Source organism: Solanum dulcamara, chromosome 1, assembly GCF_947179165.1.
Source record: "Solanum dulcamara chromosome 1, daSolDulc1.2, whole genome shotgun sequence".
In the NCBI taxonomy this organism is placed as follows: Eukaryota; Viridiplantae; Streptophyta; class Magnoliopsida; order Solanales; family Solanaceae; genus Solanum; species Solanum dulcamara.
Genome location: NC_077237.1, coordinates 57,565,948 through 57,575,482, shown reverse-complemented (window position 1 = coordinate 57,575,482; position 9,535 = coordinate 57,565,948). Strand labels below are relative to the sequence as shown.

At 38.2% G+C, this 9,535-nt stretch overlaps 1 pseudogene; it reads right to left on the bottom strand.

Annotated features, from left to right (window-relative positions):
- Positions 1–5,787: 5,787 nt before the first annotated feature.
- LOC129904941 (5S ribosomal RNA) lies at positions 5,788–5,908 on the bottom strand (annotated as a pseudogene).
- Positions 5,909–9,535: the final 3,627 nt, after the last annotated feature.

Here is a 9,535-nt window from a genome sequence, read left to right as displayed (position 1 = left end):
GGGTTCGCAAACTCGTTTCACTTTAAGAACCTATGAAATCCTTTCTACGCAAGCTCGAAATGCTCTCCAGTAGCGTAAGTATGTAAGACACCTAAGTTGGTGGCTTACGCAAGTAAGTCGAATCCTCTGAGGCATTACTTGTCCTCCAACTCCTTCCGACTTCTCATAACCCTATTTCCATCCTTCCCTACTATGAGGTATCACATTCTCCCCTTCTTAGAGTTGTTTGATAGCATTATAGACTATCTAACTCACATTACGACTTCTAAGAAACTTAAGAGCCTCCCCAGACACTTAAGAAGCATAAGAAGAATTCTAAGGTACTAAAGTACGGGGTGTAACATCATTCTCTGGAAATGTTTTGTATTTTATATTGCACTTAGTTTCTCACTACTCCACTCGTGGATTACTCAATGCTTCTTTCACTGAGCCCAGACCAAGATTTGTTATTATCCATACTTTTCTGCATTGTTCGCCATGCCCCGATAAAAAGGGGCAGGTACGACCTGTACATAGGATTTGTGGAGTTATGATGTGCCATTTACACATATGATATGATACGATCTGCTATGACCATCTGATATGATATGATCTATTATGGAGATATTCCCTACTCTAGAGTTATGATGTGCTGTGGAGCTAGTGATGGGGCGGCAACCATGATTTAATCACTGAATCCCATAATGGGGCCAGATATGGAATATGTTTTTCTGCATACATTATTTGTTGTTATGATAAGCATTTTGATATTTCTGGATACTTTGCTCATTTTTGCACATTCTTCTCTCATAATTACTTTACTTATTACAGTCCATGCTTTACATACTCGATACATTTTCCGTACTGACCCCCGAACATGATGCCAAAAGAAAGATTATATTTTCATACTTATGTCAAAACATTCCAAGAGAAGGACTAAGATTTACATACCTATGCCAAAAACATGCCAAAAGAAGGAAATGTTAGCTTTACATACCTCTTACGGATTACTCTTAAGACGTTCACCTCGTCGTCTCTTCAACCTATTTAACATGAAAGTAATTCTAAGGTTAGTGACCTTCGACTTCCCAGCTTGTAATTTTACCATCCCTTACCTATAGGAACCAATCCCTTATCCATTTCCTTAGACTAGTTCATTACTAATTCCTTAGTTAGTTAAGGAGTTAACGGAAATTGGGCAGCACCTCCCCTATAACATGCCCTATCCGAACTTCCAATTACATCCCTAATTACCACAGACAATCAAAAACAAAAACCTTCAGTACATATACAAGTAATTCACTTCAACATTACAAGATACAAACTCCAAACAACTCGTTCAAAACTACAATACCAAAATAGGGTGTTTAGTCTCTATTTCGTAAAACCTTTAACCATATGAAATGGAGGTTCGTGTGGCTGAAACTAGCAGCATATAAACCAATTTTAGAACACTTTCCATACCTGCAACACACAATCAAACCACTTGCAAGTACAGCACAACAGCCACAACACACTACTCGACTTCGATTTAAATATAACGACCTTAGTTTAGTTTGTTTCTAACGTCAAACATCCTTGTGCAATTTTTATACTTCCATCCATATATAAGACTTTTAATACATTACATAACCACACCATAAACTCCAAATTGAAAGAAAAACCCCTACCTTACCAGAAATTGGTCAAACCTTGCCAAGACTAGCCTGGGAAGCTTTCTAACGCGACTGAAAAGTAGTGGACTGCTCGTTACCCTTCCTTGCTGCCCCAAACCATATATTTACATTATTATCACCTTCATATCATCTTTGTATACCCTATATAATTAATTCATGGAACAAAAGTCGAGGACTTTCCTTTCTTTGTTCAAACCCATAGCTCCCATCTCTTAGCTCTTAGGGTTTTCTTTCCACTCTCTCTCATTTTCTAAGTGGTAAAAGACTTAATATGATGACTTATTCATCAAATAACATACATATACTTTCCCATAGGAGGTGACACGTGTCATCCCCTAAGGGTAAAATATGTCAAGCCCTCATTGGGGCAACTCAAACATGCAACCTCTCTAAGGCTGCCACATGTCATATGGGACCCACCCCAAGTAGGTGTGTCACCTACTTGGTCCAATTAGGTGCATCACCTTCTTGCTTTCAAGTCAGTGCATCCCCTACTTGCTTCCGAGTAGGTGCTACGTCTCCTTTAGCTTCTTCCGTAGGTTCACAACCTTCTTTCAATTTAAGAACCTATGAAATCCTTGCTACGTAAGCTCGACATGCATTCCAGTAGCTTAAGTATGTAAGACACCCAACCTGGTGGTTTATGCAAGTAAGTCGAGTCCTACGACACATTACTTGGTCTCTAACTCGTTCTGACTTCTCATAACCCTATTTCCAACCTTCTCTATGTCACGACCCAACCCCATGGGCCGTGACTAGAGTCTGACGTGGGCCCCCGTATACATATCTAGCTAATGGAAGGATCAATATAATAACTATACATAAGAACCCCAGTAGGTCATAGCATTTTCATGCATATAGCCTCTTTCATTTGTATCTTATCATGAAAGGGCGTGCAAGATGACAAGGCTGCCATAGTATCTTAATATTTACAATACATCATGTAGATATAACTGAACAGAACTTACACATATAAACCACACATATGTCCATAGACCTCTAAGAATATTAATAGCAACATATGGCAGGACAGGGCCCCCGTTGTACTCGTGAATAAACAAATATATACATAGGAAATTTGGTACTACAACTCGGCTCCGAATCAATGGAGCTTCTTTCAAACTGGTTGAGTAAAATCCTAAGATGGCGGACTCCCAAAACCTGTGTTTGTACCTGTGGGCATGAAATGCATCCCCCCGAAGAAAGGGGGGTCAGTACGACATATGTACTGAGTATATAAGCATAATGTAATTGAGATAACAACTGACATAGGTATGCAGGAAATCAAGTATAGCATTTAATAGGGTACTGTACCTGCACCTTACAAAGTAAGGTCATGTATATCATTATCACGTACCATATCCGGCCCACTTGGGGACCCGACGTTACAAATACATCAGTTTATCATCGTGGGCATATGCATACTATTAACGTTGTGGGATGTATAGCCCGATCCATATAGATATGATAGGTTAGTGCCGAGGAACATCCGGCCCGATCCCTACATATATAATATGTTAGTGCTGAGGAGCATTTGGCTAAATCCATATATATAATACGTTAGTGCCGAGGAACGTATGGCCCAGTACTTATACATATAACACGTTAGTGCCGAGGAACGTATGGCCCGATCCCTATACATATAACACATTAGTGCCGAGGAACGTACGGCCCGATCCCTATACATATAATAATGCATATACATGCACATATAAACCTGGTAACGTAACAACCATCTCCCGAATATCATCATAAGATGTGTCAAAGAGTCTCTAGGTATAAGAGTTTACACATCCAATCATTACTAAGCTAATAGAAGGGTCAAGGAATAGGAGTTTCACCACTTTAAGAATCCTAACCTCAAGAAGTGAGTACAAGTCATGATTTATACCCAAAACCTATAAATGGGATCACCTCTAAACTGCAGCATATATACAAGCAATTCACATCAACAATACACAATACAAACTCTAAACGACTTGCTCAAAATTACGATATCAAAAATAGGGTTTCTAGTCTCTATTTTGTAATACCTTTAACCGTACGAAGCGGAGGGTCATGTGGCTATAACCAGCAGCACCTACATGTATTTTAGAATACTTTTAGGCTCTGAAATACATCACCAAACCACCTACAGACGCAGCACCACAAGCGCTACACCTTACCCGACTTCAATTTAACTATAACGACTCCAATTTAAATTGTTCCTAACGTCAGGCATATTTATGGAATTTTCATATTTACAGCCACCTACACGATGTGTAATACACTTAATAACAAAATCAAAAACTCCAAATTAAAAGGAAAGACCTTACCTTATGTTAAACTCATCAAACTCGCCAAAACTATCAAAACGTGAATTCTGAACAGCCTACTCTCTTATATTGTCGCTTAGTTTTGAAGGGGTAATTGAGGGAAACAAGAATTGTGTCCTTAAGTAAAGTTATAGAAATTTGTCTTAAGGTCGCAAAAAATTTCAAATCATCCTTACCACATTTTTGTACCAAGAGATATGCCAAAAACACAAACAGCAATCCGTGTAGGATTTCCAAAACAAAATCTGGGCAGCACCTCCCCCATACTTCATAACCCTTTTTCGAGTGGAGACAATCAAAACTGGGTTTTAGAGGCTAAATTAAAGTTATATCCCTATGAAATATTTATCCAAAACATCTTGAATCACTTGAAACGAAGCTTTACACAAGGAGTTATACTCATTTTACTAACAATAGTATCATTCAAAAATGGGTCTGTTAACAAGAACAAAAACCTCCTCTTTGCCCTAACAATAAATTTTATATGGTTAAAAACTGTCATATCACCATAGGATACCTTAAATAATTAATTCACAAAAATAAATTAAGAAACTTAACTTGGAAGAACCCTAGCCGTAGCTCCCTTATTCTTGCTCTCTAGCTTTTCTCTCAACTTTTTCCAAGGCTAAGATGCTGAAAATGATGTTGATCAGCAATACACATATATATATATGTGTCCTTAAAAGGGGACACATGGCAGCCCCCAGGGTGACATGTGGCAGCCCCTAGGGTGTCACCTCATGCCATGCAACCAATCATACGCTGCCACATGGCAGCATGGGTCCAACCTAAGTAGGTGGGTCACCTACTTAGCCCAAGTAGGTGTGTCACCTGCTTTTCACCTGCTTGCTTCATTTTTATGGGTTCGTAATCTCGTCTTACTTTAAAAGCCTATGTATTCCTTGCTACGTAAGCTCAACACGTACTCCAATAGCTTAAGTACGTAAAACATCCAAGTTGATAGCTTACGCAAGTAAGTCGAGTCCTACGACTTATTACTTGGCCTCCAACTCGTTTCAAATCTTTATAGACCTATTTCCAACCTTCACTCTTAAGGGGCGTCACGTTCTCCCTTCCTTAGAGTTATTTAATCATGTTATAGATAATATGGGTCATGGGACAACTTTGAAGAAGCTTACGAAGATGTTTCAAAGCACAAAGGTACGGGGTATAACATCCTTCCCCCCTTTAGAACATTCATCCTCGAATGTTAACTAGCCTCAAAAGGTCTTACGAGTGCTTCAATATTTCTCTGTATTGGTTGTCATCCAAAGGCCTCTTATTAACCCATATAGTCAATTTAAGAGGGTAGATTACCCGTAGGCATAGAGAATAGGTGATATTTCTTTTCCCTTTCTTCTTTCCAGTTCTCTTACCACACATCATATTGTACCCTTTACACGAACATGTGTAGGAGCTTAAAGTGGCTTCGAAGATGCCTTAGCATTGCCAAACTAGTCTGTACGTAAACCTGTATCGTTTCTTACTTCCTTCATCTGATGTTAGGGCTCCACTATAGCTTTTGTTCTTAATACTAATTGTACCTTAAAGGTTTTTCTTCAAACCATCCTATACCTTCCCTTACTGTATTCGAATATAGCAGTTACATGGCTACTACCGACTTCATTTATCGAGTAATCACCTATTTTTACTCTTGGCATACCACTATTCGTAAGTTACATCAGTTGTTTTGTAAAGCTACATCCCCTATCTTAAAGGGTCTTATCATCTTTCACGGTGGAGTCACATATACACAATACTTCTTTATACCAATAATGTCATGCAAGGCCAACGTATACATACATCCATGTCATCTCATATCATAGCCGCATAGGTCTTCCCAGGGGGTTACCCATCCTAGGACTACTCTTGCCTAAGCACGCTTAACTTCAGAGTTCTGATGGGATCCAGTGCATTAGTGCTGGTATGATTGCATCCATCCCTTGTGGGATCTCGTTTGAAGTTTAAGCGTTCCCATTTACACATGATAGCGTCAGTTGATTTTCTCTTATGCTTATATTTCTCTTGTCCACTTCCCCCCTTTAGTGTGTATCCATGTCATTATCTGTTTATTTCTAACTTTCCAAATGTATAGGAGTCATTTCTAACCTATTTAGTATACTACGTTATTTCCATATCTTCCTTTACATCCCCTATACTTTGGGTTACCCATGTACGAAACCTTAATACCATCATGAGGTGCTTAGAACCCTTAATTTATAGTACCAACTCCAGTCTTAAACACTGGGACTTGAGTAATATCCTTAATGTAGCAGTGTATTCAAAGCCACATTCCATTCATCTCAATCAGTAATTATCTCGTGCTCATAATCGGTTCAAATTCTCCACTCGGGAGCACTTATACTTTGATGATCCGTGTTTCAAGCTTCGTCATAATACTAGCTTTATTCCAGTGGATACTACTTGACCTTTTATTCTGAACATTCCCTATAAATCTATGTAAGTCTTTTTTATTCATTCACTATTTGCCTTTCTGTCTTCCACTTAACTTATTCTGCTTTACACATTTCACTATATCGGCACGCAATCACAGTCTAGTTTGTCACACTTGCTTTCGCTTCTCTTAATATATCATTATATCCAGATCTATCAGTCTTCCTTAAATCATCTTCTTAGGGTCACAAGTCTTTTCCAACTTCGGTTTACCATATCAATATCGACCTCCCAGTTTCTATTGCCATTAATTCAGCAATTAAATTATTTCTCGAGGTCATCCATACTTGTAGTTTATCTAAATTTCATCATTATTGTGGACACGACCTTTCAAGACATACTACAGCCCTGTAGCTCATTCTCTTTCTATTTCTTGGAAAATTTGGGCAGAGTTTCCTCTATATTTCTTATTATCTCAAACCTGCATGCAGAAAATACCAACAGTGCCTCACAGGGCCAGCACGCATAAATATACATATATACGTATCATATCATATCATATTTCAGCCTCATAGGGTGCCCAATATCAACAATAGTATAAAATGAGGGACTTAACCTTACATGTCCAACTTGAACTAAACCTGTTAGACCTTCCGTCCATATTTCTTTCACTTTTAAACTTTATCTACTTTTTCCTTTCAATTTCCGACTTTACATGTCAATCGTATTTCCATACCTTTCTTGGCACACATCTTTTGTGCCTTGGCTTACCTGCATGCTTTGTAACTTCCCATATCGTCAGTCATTTCCTTCTATCGACGTCGTCTTTCATCTGAAATTAGAGGTTAGTATAAGGAGTTCCATTTTCTATGACTTGGCTTTATCGCACGACCTTAGATATGAAAAAAAAAACATCCTAAATGTCGTGTAGCCTCCTATTTATAGATATGGCACGCAACACATCGATAATCAAGACTCTACTAGACACGGTCTGTAGACACTCCGAGGATGAACTGCTTTGATACCACTTCTGTCATGACCCAACCCGGTGGGCTACAACTAGGTTCTGACCTGGGCCCCCGTATATGTATCTAGAGGATGTAACGATCAATATAAGAACTATACATAAGAACCCTAGTGGGTCATAGCATTTTCATGCCTGTAGCCTTTTTCATTTGTATCTTATCATGAAAGGGCGTGCAAGATGACAAGACTGCTATAGTATCTTAATATTTGCAATACATCATGTAGATATAACTGAACAAAACTTAAACATATAACCCACACATATGTCCATAGACCTCTAAGAACATTAATAGTAACATATGGCCAGACAGGGCATCCGTCGTACCCCTGAATAAATAAATATATACATAGGAGGTTTGGTACTACAACTCAGCTCCGAATCAATGGAGCTTCTTCCAAACTGGCTGAGTGGAATCCTAAACTAGCAGACTCCCAAAATCTGTGTATGTACCTATAGGCATGAAACACAGCCCCCCGAAGAAAGAAGGGTGAGTATGACATATGTACTAAGTATATAAGCATAATGTAACTGAGATAACAACTGACATAGGCATGCAGGAAATCAAGTATAACATTTAATAGAGTATTGTACCTACACCTTACAAAGTAAGGTCATGTATATCATTATCACGTACCATATTCGACCCACTTGGGGACCCGACATTACAAATGCATCAGTTTATCATTGTGGGCATATGCATACTATTAGTGTTGTGGGACGTATAGCCCAATCCATATAGATAGGTTAGTACCGAGGAACATCCGGCCCGATCCCTACACATATAATATATTAGTGATGAGGAGCGTTCGACCCAATCCTTATATATAATACGTTAGTTCCGAGGAACGTATGACCCAATCCTTATACATATAACATGTTAGTATCGAGGAACGTATGGCCCGATCCCCATACATATAATACATTAGTGCCGAGAAATGTATGGCCCGATCCCTATACATATAATAATGTATATACATGCACACAAAACCTGGTAATGTAACAACCATCTCCCGAATATCATTATAAGATGTGTCAAAGAGTCTCTAGGTATAACAGTTTACACATCCAATTATTACTCAGCTAATAGAAGGGTTGAGGAATAGGATTTTCACCACTTTAAGCATCCTAACCTCAAGAAGTGAGTACAAGTCATGATTTATACCCGAAACCTAAAAATGGGATCACCTCTAACTTATACCATATATCGCTTCACTTACATCCTATTGCTTCAAAAGAAGGAAGGGATAGGTTTCACGTGTACTACTTTTTGTCAAGTAAAAGACTAATAAGTCCATAACTCAACTATCGCAGGAGTTCTAATATCTTGAAGTGAATAAGATTGGCGAACCATACTCAGGGTTCTATGAATGGAATTATTCCCATATTACATACACAATCTACTTAGGACTGAGAAATGCTAATAAAAAAGAAGGATAGACTTTATGTACTCCTCACTTCCTAACGTATGGAAGGCTTAAGAGGTCCTAGTTCAATTACTGTAAGAGTGCTTTCATTAAGAAGTAAATAAGGGTCGTAAATTACGCTTGGCATTTATGAGTAGATTTACCCTCAAGTTCATATCATTCACTACTTAACTTAAAAACATGCCAAAAGAAGAGAAAGAATAGGCTTTACATACATTACCTTTTATCATATAAAAAAACCTTAAAAAGGAAATAGTTTGACTATTATTGGAGTTCCACCATTATGAAGTGGATAATAATTATGAACTGTACTCAGAGCTTTATGAATGGAATAACTCCCAATTTCACATACATAATATTTACATTTAAGACACGCCAAAAGAGAAGAAAGGGTAGCTTCACATACCTCTTATCGATTGCTTTGAACCCGGCTTGTCTCGTCGTCCTCTGAACCTATTTAACACGAAGGTAATACTAGTATTAATAATCTTTGACTTTCCAGCTTTTAATTCTGTCACCAACTATCCATAGGAACTAATTCCTTATTCGCATTCCTCGACTAGTCTCGACTAGTCTATTAGTTATTTAAGAAGTTAATAGAATTCGAGTGACATCTCCTCTATAACATGCCCTATCTGAATTTCTAATTACACCACCTAAAGCCACAGCACCACAAGCGCAACACCTTACCTGACTTCAATTTAACTATAATGACTCCTA